The sequence below is a fragment of the Mustela nivalis genome (genome assembly GCF_964662115.1).
Source record: "Mustela nivalis genome assembly, chromosome: X".
NCBI lineage: Eukaryota > Metazoa > Chordata > Mammalia > Carnivora > Mustelidae > Mustela > Mustela nivalis.
Window position 1 is genome coordinate 100674394 of NC_139040.1, and position 19297 is coordinate 100693690.

Consider the following 19297-nt stretch of genomic DNA (forward strand, 5'->3'; position numbering starts at 1 on the left):
TTCTCTAACTTTGTGTTTTTCTTGCTGTTTAATTTTTTTTTTCAAAATCTGGATCAGTTCTGGTGGGTTTGTTCACAAGATCTTCAGAAAGAGCTCCTGGGCCCTTCAGAACCAAGTGATACATTGAAGCCATGAGACTTCAGTTTGTTCTCTGTGGAAAAGGCTGAATTTTCTTGGAGTGTGGGTCTGTTCTCCAGAGGAGGTGACAACATTACTCCTCACCTGTGTTAGTTTCCTATGGCTGTTGTAACGAACTGCCACAGACTTGGTGGCTTTAAACAATGCACATTTATTTTCTTCTAGGTCATACATTGAAATCCGCTTCACCAGGCTAACATCGAGACGTAGACAATGTTGCCTGACCTCTGAAAGATCTAGAGTAGAATCCATTTCCTTGCCTTCTCCTGCTTCTAGAGCTGAATTTCTTGAGTCACAGCTTCTTCTATCTTCAAAGCCAGCAGAGCTGTGCCTTGCTTCAGCTGTCACATGGCCTTTTGCTTTTGTATTCAAATTTCCCTCTACTTCCTTCTTAGAAGGGCGCTTTGATTTCTAGGGCCAGCCTCAGTTATCCAGGATAATCTTCCCACCTCACTGTCTTTAACTTACAACTACAAAGTCCCATTTGCAAGATAGAAAGGAACATGACCAGATTCCACTGAATAGGACCTGAGTATTTTAGAAAGCCCTATCTCACCTTCCCATTTTACTTTATATAAAATCTGCCCAAGAAGCAGAGATTCTGTACCTCGACAGAATATCCCTTTATTCTGACTTCAACATATCTTTGATTATTCTCTATAAAATAAAAGAGGGGTGCCTGGGTGGCTCAGTGGGTCAAGCCTCTGCCTTTGGGTCAGGTCATGATATCCAGTCCTGGAACTGAGCCCCTCATCACGCTCTCTGCTCAGAGAAACCTGGCTAGAGCTTCTAGCCTGTTGACCTACCTTACAGAATTAGGACTTGTCAGACCAGATAACTGCATGACCCAATCGTACTCTTTCTCACACACACACATATCCTATTGGTTCAGTTTTTTTTTTTCTGGAGAACTCTAATACACCAATGGGATTTTATTAAAATCCTCAAGTCTAGGACCTATACCATACATTTTTGGTTACATCATTACCCTTTATAGACACTGGGTCAAAAACTCTTGTCTTGTCATCTTCTTTCATGTGTGAAAAAAAAAAAAAGGTAATTCCACTTGTAGCTTCACTACTCTTGTGCCATCACAAATTTTTACTTACAAAAATTATCAGTAAGTTAATCTCAGCCATAAGTATCTGTCTCCTCCAGTTTGTCATCGGCTTTACACTGAGGCTTCTCTAAAGGCACTAGACCAGAGACTGTCTTCAACAAATAAGGATGGTCTCAGAACCCCATAAAAAAAAAGATAGTAACTTCAAGATGCTTCCAGAATAAACTATTAAGCACAGGCTTCTGATGTCATCACATAATCACTCTTAAGACCCTGTCAGGAGACAGAGTGAGAATTTCGAGAACACCTTATTTGAGAAGGAGATGGGTTCATGGAATGGCTCTCACAATGTTCAGTGGGACAAGATTCGCAAGTGGAACAAAAGGAACCAGGATTCACCAAGCTCAAAGACCTGTAGCAGAAGATCAGTCCTCTGATCCCAACCTGTCTGGCCTTTTCCAAACAAAACAGAAGGGACAGTTTTAAGGAGTGAGTTGTTCCTTTCCTAGAAGTCCAAGAAACCTTAACAACCCTGTGTTGAAGAGATTAGCCTCTGTATCCCAGAGGAGAACATTAAACACTTTCTATCTTCAGGCTCATTTCTCAGAGTACAGTAGCAGCGGGGCCTCAGCGAAGTTACCAGAATGTGACTGTCATATTTGCTGTTCTACCCACTTGCCATGTGACGTTGGGAGAGTGGAGTATCATCTCTGGGCCTCAGTGGCCCCAGCTGTAACCTAGAGATGCTCAGAAAGAATCCCTGTCCTTTAACCCCATTTCTCCACTGTCAGTATGGACTTCTCTTAGGAAAAGCTCAGACTGGCAATTGTACGCCTTGAGTAGACCTTTGAAACAATTTAGTCTAACCTCCTCATCTGACAGCTGTGGAAGCTGATGTGCCCAACCCCCACCCCAAGTAAACCACACCTATGGGAGACCAGAATCAGACTTCCCTCCCTCTTCTGTCACTATTTTGTCCCAATATGTCATGAACACCCTCTCCTCCACGGTCAAGTTGGTCAACTGCTTTCATCCTACGTGGCAGAAGCCAAGATATCACACAACCACAGTATCTAACCTGCCTTCCTGCTGCACACTGATTTCCTTTAGTAAAGTTTGTTTAAACACATGAAGTTTGGAAGGATTTCCCCACAGTGATTCTGGAATACTAAATACATGACAGACCAATCTACTGTTTTCATGAAGGACTCTGAAGCAGAAACACTAAACAGAACAGCCAAATTCATGTCCTATTCATTGCCTTTCCCTAGATTCAAAACCACAGTCCTTAAAGAATAAGATAAAATAAAAATCATTCTGATAGTGCTATTCAAATGTGATTTGGGGCTGCTGTAGGCCATGAAAGTATCTGTTACCCATCAGCTACAGCAGGGTGGGAAATGGTCAGCATTCAGTAACCTTTAGAGCAGTCAGGTTTTGCCATAACATTGAAGTGAGTGGAGTCTTCTCGCTGAACAGAGTTTATACTAGTTCAGATGACGAACTCAAGTAGAGTCTAACGTGAATTCTTCTGTAGTCCTACTGAAACATGACTGCCTGTCAGCTCGCAGTGAATTTGAACAACAGAATATATTGGCCCCATAGCAAAGACAATTTTGACGAGCCCTGTGCTGTTCATATTTATTGAAAGAGAAAATTTCCTCCTTCAGAAAACTGTGGTTTTACAATTAAATTATGATGGGGATGATGAACTCAAGGAACTTTAAGAGCCAGATGAGTATTGTAAATGAGTGAACAGGGTCATATATGAGATCCGGCAAGGAAGGGTGAGTACTGGGACAAAACAGAGAGACCCAGTATGAATGGGACAGCAGCCAGTCAGTGTCACATGACATACACATATGTGCCCACACATTGTGATTTCACCAGAGGAGTCAGCAATGGAAGTTTTCAGGTTAAAAGTTCTTGATTTTTAAATGCTGGCAGCTGATTGATTTTCCTTTGAAAGAGTCATTATAGGCCTAATGATTCCATCTGCACACCTCCATTATGTCTGCGAGCAGTCACTTTTGTAATTTGTTCTTTAGGCAAATGATTTATTGATATTTATAGATAGTCTTCTCATTCTTGAATCTTATTTTGGGGCTCCAAAGGCTCTTTCCAAACAGTTAAGTGGTCTCCCTCTGACCACTTTCTGTAGGATCTGTCAGATTCAGGGACTAAGGAAGCCTGGGCCTTCAAACGCCACGATTCTTAAAAGTTGTTCTCAGTAAGAGGCCAGTCTAGTGTCCAGGCCTTGTGCTCAGGCCAATCCCAAGCCCACATGACCCTCCCTAAGGCCACCCAACCCTCCAGGTTCCCCTCAGCTTGGTTTCTGGGCTCATCTCTTCTCACACATTGTGTTTTCTGCTGTGGTAACGTGTCTGACCCCAGCCTGTCCCGATACTGCCTTGATCACAGACCTGGTTTGGCAGCCACATCCTTCCCAGACCATCCCCACTCACTCCAGCTTTCGCTCTCCACTCCCAACAGGGCACTAGCCATCAATGGTGTCCTCTCTCTAGGGTCCGAGCTAGAGTTAACCGTTCCTCACCATCCCCCACCTCCCACTTTTTGGAAATGCACAAAGGGCCTAAACTCAGGTGGCTCATTCTTTCCCAAGGGCAGTGATTGTCAGTCTCTGCCTGCCTTCCTCCCCCAGTGTAGGATTCCTGTGCCCATGTAGGAGGGGGACATAGTGGGGTGCTGCATTTACACCCATGCTCTACTGATCATGGCCTCCATGTTTCCTGGGAAACCCACAAGCACAGGAGAGGCATAGCTCTTAAAGGGACGGCGGCACTGCCCTGCCCAGTTCTCCCATGCCCTCGTGACTGCAGAGGGCTCGCCAACATAAAGTCACTAAGGCTCAAACTCCAAACTCTACCTTGGACATCAGATCGTCCGAGTGAGCCCAAGATGCCTGGCTCCCTACAGGTGTCACAGGGACCATTAGTTTCCACTACTGCACGGACCGTGAGGTGACCGCCTGACCACACGGGTCTGCTACACTGACATAACCTATGCACATACTCTCACATCTCTGGCCTTTAATGAATTAATTCCTCCTTAGCTGTGCCTTCTGGTAGAGGTCCCAGGAGACTTTTTTGTGCCAAAACAAGCCACTGCCATAAGCCAAAACCAACAGCTTCTAAAAATCAGCTGCGTAACCAACATACCAAGATCTTAGCATAACGACTGATTCCCTAGCATCACTCACCCTGGAGGCACTCCCTGTTGGCTGAAGGACACCAAATTCAAGAAACCATGCCCAGGGTGCAAAGATGCACCCCTTCAGGGATGGGGTGCTGATGCTGGTGCTATCCTGTGATCATCCTGGGAAGGAGATTCACCTGCAGCTGCTGGCAGAGGCCTGCTGGCTACTCGGATGAACAGAAGAGTAACCGTTGAACTTGGCTAAGGCTAGGAGGGCATCCTGGCTCTCCATAACATACCACAACTTTGTGGGGTGGACGTCTTGACGGTGAGGTTTCTGAAAATATGGGGCTGAGTGGCATTAGGGAGCAAGAAAAGTTCCTTGGATTTCTACAAGCACATACCCTGATGACCTCTAAACACAGCTGGGATGCTGTTACTGTCAGGACACTCCTGTGAAGTAGACAAAGGCAAAGCCAGCTCCACACTTTGACAGATGGTGGAAGGAGGCAGAGGGAGGGTGAGGAGGGAGACAGGCAGCTATTAAGAAATCTTTGAATTGCCTGTTTTAGGCCAGAGAGTAGTATGTATGTATGTATGTGTGTATGTATGCATGTATATATATATGTGTGTGTGTGTATATCCACTTAATTTACCAGTATCCACAAGAGAAGAAAGAAGTATATACTCTACAGAGCATCACAGCCTAAACTCAGTGTTTAGGTGTTTAGACACATCTGTGAGACAGAGCCCCGAGTCAGGCTCTGCAATGTGTGTGGAAACTGCTTAAGATTCTCTCTCCCCCTTCTCCCTCAGACCCTCCCCCTCCCTTCTTCTCAAAGAAATACATGGATAAAATAGAAATCTATTAATAACCATTAAGAACTTCTGGAACTGCATGTCTTCGGCCAGATAATACCTTTGATGCTACTGTTTACCAGTGTCCACAAGAGAGGAAAGAAGGATTTACTTCACAGAGCATCACAGCACTAATAATCCGTGTCTCAAGTCCTTTTTTGGAATGAGGCCGGGTCTAAACGAATGAAATCAACCTGAGCATGGCTCCTTTCCATATGCCTCTTCTCGGTTTCCCGTCGCTCCTCCATCTTCGTGGAAAGCCCCTGTCGCATTAGGTTCACACCAACTGCTACGCCACCCTCTCCACCCACCCCCACCACCATCTCCTCCTGACTTCCACAGCTTCCCCGATCACGAAGAAAGCCTTCAGCCCCTCCCTGGTTACCACCATTGTTCTGGGAATTCAACATGCCCAGGAGCCCTCCCACCCCCAGCCCCCACAGTCAATCTCCTGGCCTCCCAGGCGTGGACTTGCTCAGAGCCAGGGAGGAGATCTTTCCCCCGCAGCCACCTACTCCCTCCACGGCCACCCCCCCCCCCCGCAAACACTGTCCCCAGTAAACTGCTCCTGAAATACCCAACTCCAGCATCCCACACTGACCGCCCTTCCACCCTCCACTCCCTGTGGGAGATCTCCTGCCCCACCACCGGCCCCACCACCAGCCCCTCCGGCCATGGCCACTCCCCGTGCTGTCCACAGAGAAACCGCTCCCTGAAATGCTGGACTCCAGCTTCCCTCATCGACCGCCCCATCCACCCTCTACTCCCCACGGGAGATCGCCTCCTGGACGTCCCACAGATACCGCCCACTCAGGAGCACAGAAACAGACACCAGTCAGAAAAATTGTGCTGGATCTTAAGTCCTTTATTATCATTTACTGATGACAGAAGCCAGACTTCCTCAGCTATGAGAAGACTTGGCTTGGACTGAGGCTGTGAGGACTGCCACAAGTCTCCAGGAACTTAGGCTTTAGCCATTTCTTCTGGATCCAGGCATCTCATCGAACAGTGTGAAGGCTGTATCCTTCAAGTGTGGATGAGGGTCTCCACCGCTGTTCACTGCTCTCTCCACATCTTGTGGGGCGGTCACCATGTTGTTGTTGTTGGCCTCAGTGCCGACCAGGTCCAGGATGTAGTCAGTGAGGTAGTCAAGCATGGCAAGGAGGAAGTCAGTTGTGGATGAACTCAGGCGATGTGTGTATTGGTCCTCCTGCAGGAGGCGGTCCACGTAGCTCACAGGGAACCGGAGCTCAGTTGTTATAAGATGGGCTTGAGTCTGACGGGAGCTCCCATGGTTTTTCTTTCCTGACATGATGTTGGCTGGTTTGGGCTCCAATCAGCTCTACTTGATTGTTCAGCTGGACTAGGCCTCTCAAGACACCAGCAGTCACATCCGCCCACTATATCCCCATGCTCTGGCCCCTCATTGGTCAGGGAGATGCCTTTGTGACATCCTAGACTTTGAGATGTCATCAGTACCCATTGTGACCTTATCAGGCCTCAGCCCAGAAATGTCCATGACAGGAACTTGGTCACCCTAATGACTGGGCCCTGATTTTGAGAAAATGGCCATTTTCTGCTTGATTTTAACATTGTACAGATAAATACATATTTCAGTGGAAAGCTCTTCCCTGTCTTAGGACACCATTCCACATGATCTGATTCTAGCCTTCTAGGTCTTTGAGGTCTTTTACAATCCTTTGTTAGTTGCAGTTTTGTGATAAATATGTAAAATGTCTTGGCTAGTAGAGACCACATTGTTCCCCCCACCACATGATGGAATGAAACCAGTTTCGCCTCCATTTACACATTCGTTTAAATATTCTTGATTAATATCCCTGTATCCAATTCTTGGATTCTCTATGAACCAGTCAGAGCATCTTCCCATTCCCTCACTGATTAAACAATCTTTTAACACATTTATTTCATACCCATTTTAAGTGTCTTCATTTGACACTGTTTGAAAAATATCTCTTGATCATTTTGGAAGTCATAATGAGATGCACCATGGAGTTATCTATCAGCATCAGGTAAACATTGTTGAGAGAGAGAAGTTTACCTTGGGCTTAGTTTAATCCCAGTCATGACTTCTTGGCTGTCTTAGGTGACGCCAAAGCACTAAGAGATGTTTCCTCTCATTTTTCCCTCAGTTTTTAAAGATTTTATTTATGTATTTGAGAAAGAGAAACAGAAACAGAGCATGAGCAGGGAGAGGGGCCAAAGGGGAGGGAGAAGCAGACAACCCGCTGAGCACAGAGCCTCTTGCCAGGCTCAATCCCAGGACCTGGAGATCACAACCTGAGCCAAAGTCAGATACTTAACTGAGTGAGCCACCCAGGCACCCCATCATTCTTTTCTCATTTTATATTTTATATTTTATATTCCTCTCCACTGAGTGTGTGTTTCTGTCTTATTTTTGGTTCATTTACAGCTGATAACAGACTTTTCCAATCCAAAAGAGAGGAGAAGGAAACAAGGAGTCTCTGATCCAAGAGGGCCGATCAAGCAGGGACACCTACAGACATTGACATGTTTCAAGGTCTGGGAATAACTGTGGCTCCTCCCTCTGACCTTCGTCCTTAGCTCTGCCCTCTAGCCCCTGGGCTCTGTCCTCAAAATTATTCTCCCTTTGTTCTGAGTGCAACACATGTTTGCAGCTAAGTAGTTCTATTGGCTTCTTTTCCTCTGGGCAAATCGTGGGAGTTCCATGGCCGCCTTTCATCTACCCTCCCAGTTAAAGATGGCATTGTTTGTGCTGACTTAACATAATCAGAAATCGTGTAGTCACCCTGTACGTCATGGGGATTCAAGCCCATAGACAAGAGACGTGTTCATAGATTCCTGCCAGGAAAATGCCATCTCAGCTCCTTGCTTCTGTTGAGGTGGCTGAGGTTACCCATGCTTCACACCCCATGTCGCTTCAAAGAACCCTCTGTTTGAATACTTTGATCTGATCCCTCAGAGAAAAGATATATCTAGCTACAAGCTCGATTTTTATCTCCACAAGATGCTTTCTTAACAGCAAATCCTCTCATTTTACTGTGTTTTGCAATCTAGAAAGGCTGAGAATGGCTCCTGTCTTCAAGTCCTGGTTCTTTTTTGCTTAACAGCTGATCCCTCAATTTACTTTCCTCTAGCATTTTCCTCTAAGTAGCAAGAAGAAACAAGGACAGGCCTTCAAATCTGCTCAACCAAATCTTTGATTCACTATTCATGAGTTCTGCTTTCTGTGTAATTGTAGGACAAAATTCAGCCAAGATTTCTGCCACCATATAATAAGAATCCCCTCTTCTGGGGCGCCTGGGTGGCTCACTGCCTTCAGCTCAGGTCATGATCTCAGGGTCCTGGGATTGAGCCCCACATCGGGCTCTCTGCTCAACGGGGAGCCTGCTCCCCCCACCGCACCCCTTCTCTCTCTGCCTGCCTTTCTGTCTGCTTGTGATCTCTGTCTGTTAAATAAATAAATAAAATCTTCATATATATAAAATGGCCCAGGCCAGGGTTAACAAATATTAATTAAAAAAAAAAAAAGAATCCCCTTTTCTCTAGCTTCCAGTATGTTGTTCCCAGTTTCTTTCTAAATCCTTACCAGCAACACCTCTGGCATTCATATTTCCATCAGCTGGTTATTTATGATGTATTAGGTCTTCTTTAAGACAATGTAGGTTTTCTCCACTGTGCTCTTTACTTCTCTTTGAGTTCCCACCAGCAGCATTTTTAACATCCATATTTCTACTAATTGGTTAAGGTAATCTAGCATTTTCTATCATGCTTCTCAAAATTATTCCAGCCTAGAGCCATTATCCAAGTCCAAAGCTGCTTCCACATTTTTAGACACTCATTACAGCAGTAAACTACTTCCTTGTGCCAACATCTGTATCAGATTCCTATGACCACTAATGAATTGCTACAGATTTGGTGGCTGAAAAGAATACATATTTAGTCTCCTACAGCTCTGGAGGGAAGAAGTCCATAACAGTATTACTGGGCTGAAAACATGTTGCCAACAATTCTATGCGGCCTCTGGAGGCTATAGGGGGAAAATCTGTTTCTTGGATTTTTCCAGCTCCCAGAGCCACATTCCTTGCATTTCTTGTCTTTGCCCCCTTCCTTCATCTTGCCTCAGTGGTCCAATTTCCATTTTCTGTGTCAAATTTCCCTGTCTCCCTCTTACACAGACACGTGAATTTGCACTTAGATTCTATCACATAATACAGAATCATGGTCCATCTCAAGATCCTGATCTTAATCCTATATGTAAATTCCCTTTTGCCATAGAAGGTAACATATGCAAGCTCAAGAGACTTGGATCTGGTTATCTTTGGGGACCAGTTTTCAGCCTACCATGGGAGGTATTCCCAGGAAACTAACAGGGAAGTGAGGAATTGAGACAGGGAAGGGAAGGAAGCAAACAAAATGTCCACTATTGATCACCTTACTGTCACTGGAGAGCTTAAGGGGACAAGAGAAGATAACACTTTCCAAGGGAAGATACTGCCCCAGCATTCTGGACTGTCATGTTATTGGGCAGTGGGCTCTGAAAGCCTAATAAAATCCCTCACATAAAGAAATGCAGCTCCTGACATTGGAAAGTCAGGCAAATATGCATGCAATGGGCTTGTGATGCGACCATGTGGGGAGGATTCTGGCAGCATCCTCTACACGGTCACGTTCATATACTTTCATGATCAAGTCTTTCCCTTTCATCCTTATCTCCTGCCTGCTCTTCTTTCATTTAACAGATATTTATTGTGCTTCTACCTTATGTCAAGCACTGAGATGCTAGATGTTCAATGTTGAACAAAACACACTATCTTGCCCTTGTGAAGCATCAAGTAGTGGAAAAGACAGATACCCAAAGAAATGTGTAATTCCAAGTTGTCATGCATGATCTCAAGCAGAGATCATCAACCTCTGCACTATTGGTGTTTTTGGCTGGACCATTCTTTCTTGTGGGGCACAAGGGCTGTTCCTGTATATAGCAGGACATTTAGCAATATCCTTGGCCTCTACCCACTAGATGATAATAGCACACTACAGTCATGATGCAAAGAAGTATCTCTATACATTATCAAATGTCTCCTAAAGGGCAAAAGTATCCTCAATGAAGAACCACATTACATAAAAAATGTATATTAAAAATGAATTATTCTAAGATACAAGGAGGAGATATTACTTAGATGGAGTAATTAAGGAATATCCTCTAAAGAAGGGACAATGAAACAGAGACCTGGCACAAGAATGGGGAATGAGGCAGAGAAGAGGTGAGAGAATGAACATTTAAGAAAGATGGGAATGGCTATTTCCTAAACTGGCAGGGTAAGTTGGGGTATGCTAAATAAAAGTAATGTGACCAAACAAGACTGCAGAAAAGAGTGGGGGTTAAGATGACCTTGTATCTGGGGCACCTGGGTGGCTCAGTGGGTTAAAGCCCCTGCATTCAGCTCAGGTCATGATCCCAGGGTCCTGGGATCGAGCCCCGCATCGGGCTCTCTGCTCAGTGGGGAGTCTGCTTCCTCCTCTCTCTGCCTGCATTTCTGCCTACTTGTGATCTCTGTCAAATAAATAAATAAAATCTTAAAAAAGAGAAAAAGATGACCTTGTATCTGTCCACAAACAATGAAAAGTTTGGACTTTAACAGACTTCTTGGAACTTGGATCCATCTCCCATATCTGGATGAACATGATTTTTTAATCTATTACACAGATGACCCTTAATCAACATGGAGGTTTGGGGGTGTAGACCCCTTCGCAGTACAAAATCCATGCATAACGTTAATTCCCTGCAAATTTGCCTCCTAATAGCCTACTGTTGACTGAGAGCTTTCCTGATAACAAAAACAGTTAACACACATTTGTATGTTATATGTATGACATACTGTAATATTAAGATAAAGCTAAAGAAAGGTTAAGGAAATCACAGAGAAAAAATATTTATTGTACTCCATTTTTTGAAAAAAACTCACATATAAGTGGACTCGCACAATTCAAACCCATGTTGATCAAGAGTCAACTGTATTTTAATTAACCAAAGATAAAACAGAAAACGGTTCGGAAAGACCAAACAAGTGCAGGATGAATGGTTGTCATACTGTACGGCAGACTTTGCAGAAGTGGCCACAATGATCCCATTCACCGCATTCACTCTGTGTGGCCACATTTGAAAAAAAGAGAAGTGTGACTTTGCAGCCCCTCCAGTCAAGACACTTCTAAAATCTGGACTGGCCATTCCATTTACTTGGGGAAATAAAGTTGCCTGCTTAAGAGTAGGCAGTAATGGGCTTGGTCCTCAAGAAACTTTGTATTCTTTCATTCTCACTTAAAACAGCTACTTCTGTTTGTCAATAAGCATAAGCTACCAGCTAGAGGATGAGAGACCATACTGAGCTGAGTCAAGTCACCCTAGTTGTCCCTTCTAAGGCCTTATCTATATGTAAGCCCGGCCATGATCCACAAAGTCAACACATCCCCTTTTTGTGGTATTATTACTATTACACATATTAAAATTGTAGATTCATAGACTCACTAATACATTGACATAATTATTATATTATTTTATGTCTCTGTGTCTTTAAAGAAGCTGAGAGAAGAGGAGCAAACATGTATTTATACAGATTTTGCTATATTAACCTCCTTATTTGTCACCTATGGTTCTCTTCATTTGTTCCTGCCCATTCTAGTCACCATATGGAGTCCTTTTCTTAACCTAATACAGCTTTGTTTCCACCCATGCCCTTTGTGTTATTGGAAAATATGGTTTTCTATCTTTTGTGCACAATATACAACTAATTTTAAAACCAATTAAAAGAAGAAAGGAAAATAAATATGCATTTCTACTGTCTTTTAAAATTACGTAGTTACCTTAACCAGTACTTTTCTGGTGGGGTGGAGTGTGGATTTTAATTACTGCCTAGGGTTGCTTGTTTTAGTCTGAAAAACTTCATTTTCCTTTCTGCTCCTCAAACTGAAAAATCTCAAATGTTCTATCTAGTTCATGGTTTCTTTCTTCTGCCAATTCAAACTTACTAGTCCACCCTCTAATGAATTTGTCATTTCAGTTACTGTAATTTTCAACACCACCAGAACTTCCATATGGTTCCTCTTTATGATTCTCTGGTATTTTCTATTTGATGTAGCAGTGTCATCATATCTTCTTTTAATCATATCATTCTTTAATCATACTTTCCTTTAGTCCTTTGAACACATTTACAAGAGTAACTTTGAAGTCTGTTAAGTCCTACCTCTGGATGACCTCACAAGTTTCTGTTGAGGGCCCTTGTTCTGGTGTATGGGTCATATTTTTCTATTTCTTGCATGTCCCACAATTTGTTATTGGAAACTGGAAATTTTAGATAATATATTGTAGCAACTCTGAGTATTGGTTCCACCACAAAAGGCCTATTATGATTTCTCTACTGAATTGTTTAGTGACTGGCTGGATTACCATCATGGAGCCTACAGCCTCCCTTCACATTGTGAAGCCTTTTATGTTGTTCCTCATGGGGTGCAGACCTGAGTATGATCCCTGTCACCCTGTGATGACACTGGTTTGGGTAGCATGGTTTCTTTCTCTGAACACACCCAACTGTTAAGCTCCACAAATTACTAGCTGATTGTTCTACTGTTTTTAACAAATGCTCTGAGGTGTAAATTGTTCCACAGACTGAACCAATCAAACCCAGGTTCTCTTGAAGGATCAGTTCCTAAGGTCAATGTTTAAATTTGTTCTGCCCCCAAGAGGGCTCCTCCCAGGTGTCTCTTTCTCAGTCACTCTCCAGAAAACCAGCCCGTCTATGGTTCTGCCTGTATTTCCAATCCATCTGCCAATCTCTTCCCAGTGGCTTTTCATCACAACTTCCACTGTTTTTGAGAGTGCCCTTATGTTTAAACATCTCCATACTCTGTTGCAAAGGAAGTCAACTCCCTCAATAAGGGATTCAGCACTCTCTGTTTTAAGGCCTGCTTCTCCTCCAGGGCAAAAATTCCTGAGCCTTGGCCCTGAAGCTGGGGGTAAGGACAACAGGACATTTTTCTCTGAGTGACACTCCTGCTTTAAGAGCTGAACCCCTATGGAGGGCGAGTAGCTTCAGTTCTTTCCTTGACTCTCAGTGTGGCTCACATGTGGATGACAGTACTTGTAAGGGTGATAAGGTCCCAGTACACTCAACACCCAACGTAGAACCTCCATCCCATGAGTAGGGGTTGGGAGGCAAAAGCAAGCCCCCATCTCTCAGCCATACCTGCCCAGAATTCAGTCTTAGCAAAAAGTAGCTGGGGGCAGAATGAGAAATGTTGTTGTTCTGCCCATCCCTCAAAGATAAGAGTTGGAAGGAGTTGGAGGGAGAAGGAGCCCTGTGCCTTTGCCACACCAGTCTTGAGTGTGGCTTCCATTACATTGAGCTGGGGGGGGTGGGCAGAACGGAGTAGGCATCAGTACAAACACCATACACTCTTGCTGCAACCCCTAAGTTTTAACAGATTTTGTTGATTAAATATTTCTTCATTTGCAGTATGCCCTTAGGACCATCTCCAAAGACTTCCAACAGTTTTAATATTTTAGAAATAATTTTCACCAATTTTCTAGGGAACTGGTCTATGGAGATGTCTCACTTTCATGCTGGAAGCAGATCTCTGGTTGTGATTTTTAAGTTACTGAGGTTTGGTAGTTTATTACAAAGCATTATTGTAGCAATAGATAAATGATGCATACAGGTCAATAGGGAGCTGCTGGAACAGCTCCTCTCAGTTACTGGCCTCTCAGTACTTCTTATGGGATCCAGAGTATTCCCTCCATTGCAACTGAAACCCACCCTAGGGATTTAGTGAAATAAACCACTTATATGGTAAATAATACCATAATACCAAAAACACTTCAGCATACAGTTTCCAAAAATAATTCTCATAAAATGAGTCATACTGGAAGAATCTGACTTATGAAGAGGCTTAAATAAGGTGTAATTCTTTAGTCAGTAAGAAATGGCCTATCATTTACTACATTATAGAATAAAGTACTCTCAGAATTCAGTGGCACATAAAACAATAAGATCAATTATCTGCTTTTAATAGAGCAGAGTCAACACTACATTTGAAAACATCATTTTATGAAAACTGAATTTGTAAAGTGATACACTCCTCCTCCAAACATTTGATCAAGTCTAACTTAGAAAGTAAAGAGGAATAAATAGTGTCACATCTAAGAATATCCTTACTTTAATTCCAGAGTCAGAAATATAGACTATCTGGTATACCTCACCCATAAGACAAACAAAAAGCCACAATCACTGAACAGGAATTTAATTACATCTAATTATCAACAGAATCTTCTAGTAAGGATAGCTAAAGAATCCAAGAGCACTATCAACAGATGTTTTTCCATCACAGGATTTTTTTTTTCTTGACCTACAAGAGTACACATCCCAAGGTTCTCATAGCCTGGCAGTTGACCTCTGTGCCAAAATGTATTCAAATTGTTTAAAAACTTAAATTTGCCTCAGCAGTAAGAATGAAATCTTGCCATTTGCAACAACATGGATGGATCTAAAGAGTATAATGCTAAGTGAAATCAGTCAGAGAGACAAATACCATATGATTTCATTCATATGTAGAATTTTTTTAAAAAAATGAACAAAGGAAAAAAGGAGGCAAACCAAGAAACAGACTCTTAACTCTAGAGAACAAGCTCCCCTTACAGAGGGAAGGTGGGTGGGAGGGTGGATGAAATAGGTGAAGGAAATTAAGAATATGCTTATCATGATGAGCACTGAGTAATGTATAGAATTGCTGAGTCACTATATTGTACCCCTGAAACTAATAGCACTGTACATTAATTATACTAACATTTAAAAGTTAATGAATGGGGACACCTGGGTGGCTCAGTTGGTTAAGTAACTGCCTTCACCTCGGGTCATGATCCCAGCGTCCTGGGATGGAGTCCCACATCAGGCTCCTTGCTCAGCAGGGAGCCTGCTTCTCTCTCTGCCTCTGCCTGCCTATGCTCGCTCGCTCTCTCGCTCTCTCTCTCTGACAAATAAATAAAATCTTTTTTAAAAAATTAATAGTTTAATTAATTTAAAAAATACACAGAGGAAGAGTTGAGGTTTAAGTATATTGCTGAAAGTTGAACATGTGGAATGAGTACCTCTGGGGATATGGGAGAGAGTCCTAAGTGGTATTCCAATGGATATGAATATTTGTTTTAATGTATCTTAGTGTAAGATTTAAAAAATGATAGTGACTTAAAAGCTTTCTTTTAAAATAAAAATAATACATACATAGCCAAACTTGCAGATAACTTTCTGAGTCCTAGGGAATTCTAATTTTTGATCTACAGAGATCTTCAATTATGACAACTGAAAACATTGAAGTATTTATCAGAATACTGATAAATAAATTTGAAAATTATAAGAATTTTCAAATATGAGGAGAAATAACCATTCAGGCAATCACGCTTGTGGACCTCTAGGTCCTAAGTCAGCAGAAAAGCCAGCAAGCTCGACACTCAGAACCTGACAGGGATTTGGTGATAACACACTGCCATTGTGGCAGGCTGGCTCACAGTTCTGAAACAGTAGTTTCAGAAACCTGCTTCAAAAACACCCAGTTTGGTCTTTCCTAAGCATAAGACATATTTCCTAACCTTCCTTTGGTGGTAGTGAGAAATTCAAACCATACAAGTTGCTTCCAATACATGGGAAACTTCCCCCACCCTACTCCGTAACCACCACAAAACTGGCAAATCAGTCTTCTGTTCCTGTGCTCTCATGCCCTTTTGGGACCTCTTTTGGAGCTACCTTGCTCTACCCAGAAAGCCTCATTATGTAAGTGATACATCTTTTCATATCCTCTTGGGGTGTGTGTGTGTGTGTGTGTGTGTGTGTGTGTGTGTATGTGGTGAGGGAGGGAGAGAGGAAAGAGAGAGAGAGAGATCAGCATCTCAACCAAGTTTTGGGTGGGAATTGATCCTGTATCTGCGTAGTCAACAGTATTCCGCTACTGTTGAGTCCCTGCTGCACTGCAAAGTGGAGTACAAAGCTTCTAGCACATCCCATAGGGCTTTTCATCATCTTTTCCTATCTTACCGCTCTAGTTTTTTCTCCTGGCTCTTCCTTTCCACAGGAACCTATGCTTCTGCCTCTGTTTATCTATTTCCAGAATATTCTGTGCTCTGTCACGATCTCTGATTGTACATCTGCTTTACCTTTGCCTGGAATGTCCTTCCTGCTTCCACTTCTCCCTTCCTTTTCCAACTTCCAAGCTACCTTCTTTCTCTCTGATATTTACAAAATGTTTTCTCCATGCCCTACGACCAAGTAAAATGTGATGCCCTCTTAAAAAGTCTCCACTAATTTTACTAGGCAGAGATTCTTCTCTTCTTTTCCTGGTCTACAATGATATTTAAATCACTGTTCTTTCCTGCTTATAGGCCTGTCTTCCCCTGTAAGACTCTGAACATTTTGATGGCAGAGACCTTCCTCTCATCATCTAATATGATTTGTCTCTAGTACACTCTTAAGAATATCATCAGTGGGGCACCTGGTGGCTCAGTGGGTTAAGCCGCTGCCTTCGGCTCAGGTCATGATCTCAGGGTCCTGGGATCGAGTACCGCATCGGGCTCTCTGCTCGGCAGGGAGCCTGCTTCCTCCTCTCTCTCTCTGCCTGCCTCTCCATCTACTTGTAATTAAAAAAAAAAAAAAAAAGAATATCTTCAGTGGTGAATAATGTTGACTACTTTTTTTTAAATAAAGTGAAAATCTTAAGGATGAAAGGATGTTGGTAAATACAATATTGTGAACTCTTTGAGACAGAGCAAGAATTAGAATTGTTCTATATTTGTTTCTAGAGTTATATGCCAATGAATGTTAAAAAATTATTGCATAGCTAACGAAATAAGCGCAAAGTAGTTAAAATCTAGCTGCTAACGATTTGTATTTTTTAGGGAAGTAGCAAGGTGAGGTGAGTTATTTATCATTTTCAGATCATAAACATTTCATCTCTACTGAGCTAGATTCCTTGAAACCTAAATGATGTTTCTCTGTTAAGATTAATAGCCATAAAAAGGCAATGTGACCTCTATGGTTCAATAATCATGAGATAATTAATGAACAGAAATGAAAAGGACTCATGTGCCTCATTTTCCCCTCTCATAAAAACAAATTTGGAAACTATGAGTCCAAATGTGCTTTTTGTTTTAGCCAGTGTGCTTACAGAAGAATTAAGAAAAACTTCTCACCATCTGATTGCAAATACCTCCATCTTTCCTTGAAATCACTCTAAATTCATAGTTGCCAACTTCATCTAAGGACACGGCTTTTATAACATTTTATCAAGAACCTAGATAACAACCTAGAGGATAAGCTTAGCCTGACTAGAGGAATGGTACATTGGACCACATTTCATTCAGTTACACAGCAAATATTAATCGAGCATCTACTATATATCTCTATCACAGCACTCAATGCCCTGTTTATCTCTTCACACTCTTTTTAATCTACCCCTGCAAGTCTCGGAGTTTCTGAGGGCAGGAATTATATAGTATTTTCATGTAATATCTGCTATTACATACTGGGTTGGCACATGGGTCCAGTGCTGAAGGAGATTTGGCCTCATCACCTTGTGGGACTTCCTAATACGTAAAGACTGGGAATTCTGAAAGCAAAGGGATAATATAAATACAAGCTTCTCTGATGAGGGTCACAAAATCAACAACCTAAATACATATAGGAGAAAGAACCAACTGAAGAGTACTTCATCCGTGGGCACCTGGGTGGCTCAGTGGGTTAAAGCCTCTGCCTTCCGCTCAGGTCATGATCCCAGGGTCCTGGGATTGAGCCCCGCATCGGGCTCTCTGGTCAGCAGGAGCCTTCTTCCCCCTCTCTCTCTGCCTGCCTCTCTGCCTACTTGTAATCTCTCTCTGTCAAATAAATAAATAAAATCTTAAAAAAAAAAAAGAGAGTCCTTCATCTGAAAAGATAGGCGCAAATTTTTTCTTGGTCCAAAGTCTCTTTTGAGATGTGCTCATAGGTTTGTGCAGCTGTTAAGGTAAATGGGAATAGTCACATCCCTGACTCCTCTCACAACTTCTATCAATGACCCATTGTTATGGTTAACTGGGAGACCAATACCATGATAAATGTGCGGCCTCCAACCTTCACCAAGTTCCCAAGCCTGCATGGCATCATGGCAATCCAGCTCATGTTCCCAAACTGCTTCCTCGGTTCATTCCACTAGCACCATTTTTTAGCTTTTCACTCTCTTCAAACCACATTCTCACCTGTATTTCCTCTCATCACAGCAGGTGTTGTCGGTGCCTCCAAATAACACCACAGCTCCCAGCGTCACTCTACTGCAAGTACCTGCAATTCTCAACCGAAAGCCTTTCTCTCAGTTGGCCTGGGAAAGGTTGGGAGTTCAGGGAAGACGATGCCCCCTGGGAACAGTCGTCAGCCAACGGCATATGGGAGTGAAGGATAAATATTTTAGTTCTCTTGACCCTAAGATGGAATAATTCTGATCCATGTTCTGCACTGTTTTCTACCATTTCCCAGCAGGATTAAGTCCCAGTTGCTCATGGGAGGAACTTGGTCCATAACACATACTTCAACAGCTTACTTCTCTTCCCTCTTCAAATTCCTTAATTACCCTAATGGTCATTCTTGGAATTAACTTTCACATAAACTACCTGCACACAAACCCAGTCTCAGGGTCAGTCTCTGGGAGTACAAAGCTGAGATGATCCCTTTCAGCGAAAGCACTTATCTCCTACTCCACAGAGAGAACAGACATGCCAGCCCAATCCTGGCAGACGTGGTCTTATAACCCTGGTACCCCAGTTAATGAAACCTACAGCCATACTTCTCTCCCACCTTTCAACTTCAGTAGAAGAGGTTTCTGTTCTTTTACTTAACATTACTCCCTTGGTATGTTATTTACATTCATTAGATGTAAAACTTTTTTTTTAAGATTTTATTTATTTGACAGACAGAGATCACAAGTAGGCAGAGAGGCAGGCAGAGAGAGAGGGAAGCAGGCTCCCCGCTGAGCAGAGAGCCTGATGCGGGGCTCGATCCCAGGACCCTGAGATCATGA

General features: G+C 42.8%; 1 protein-coding gene across 2 annotated transcripts in view; it reads right to left on the reverse strand.

Annotated features, from left to right (window-relative positions):
• Positions 1-19297, reverse strand: part of SYTL5 (synaptotagmin like 5) — a 261585-nt gene that overhangs the window by 146450 nt on the left and 95838 nt on the right. The window lies entirely within an intron of this gene.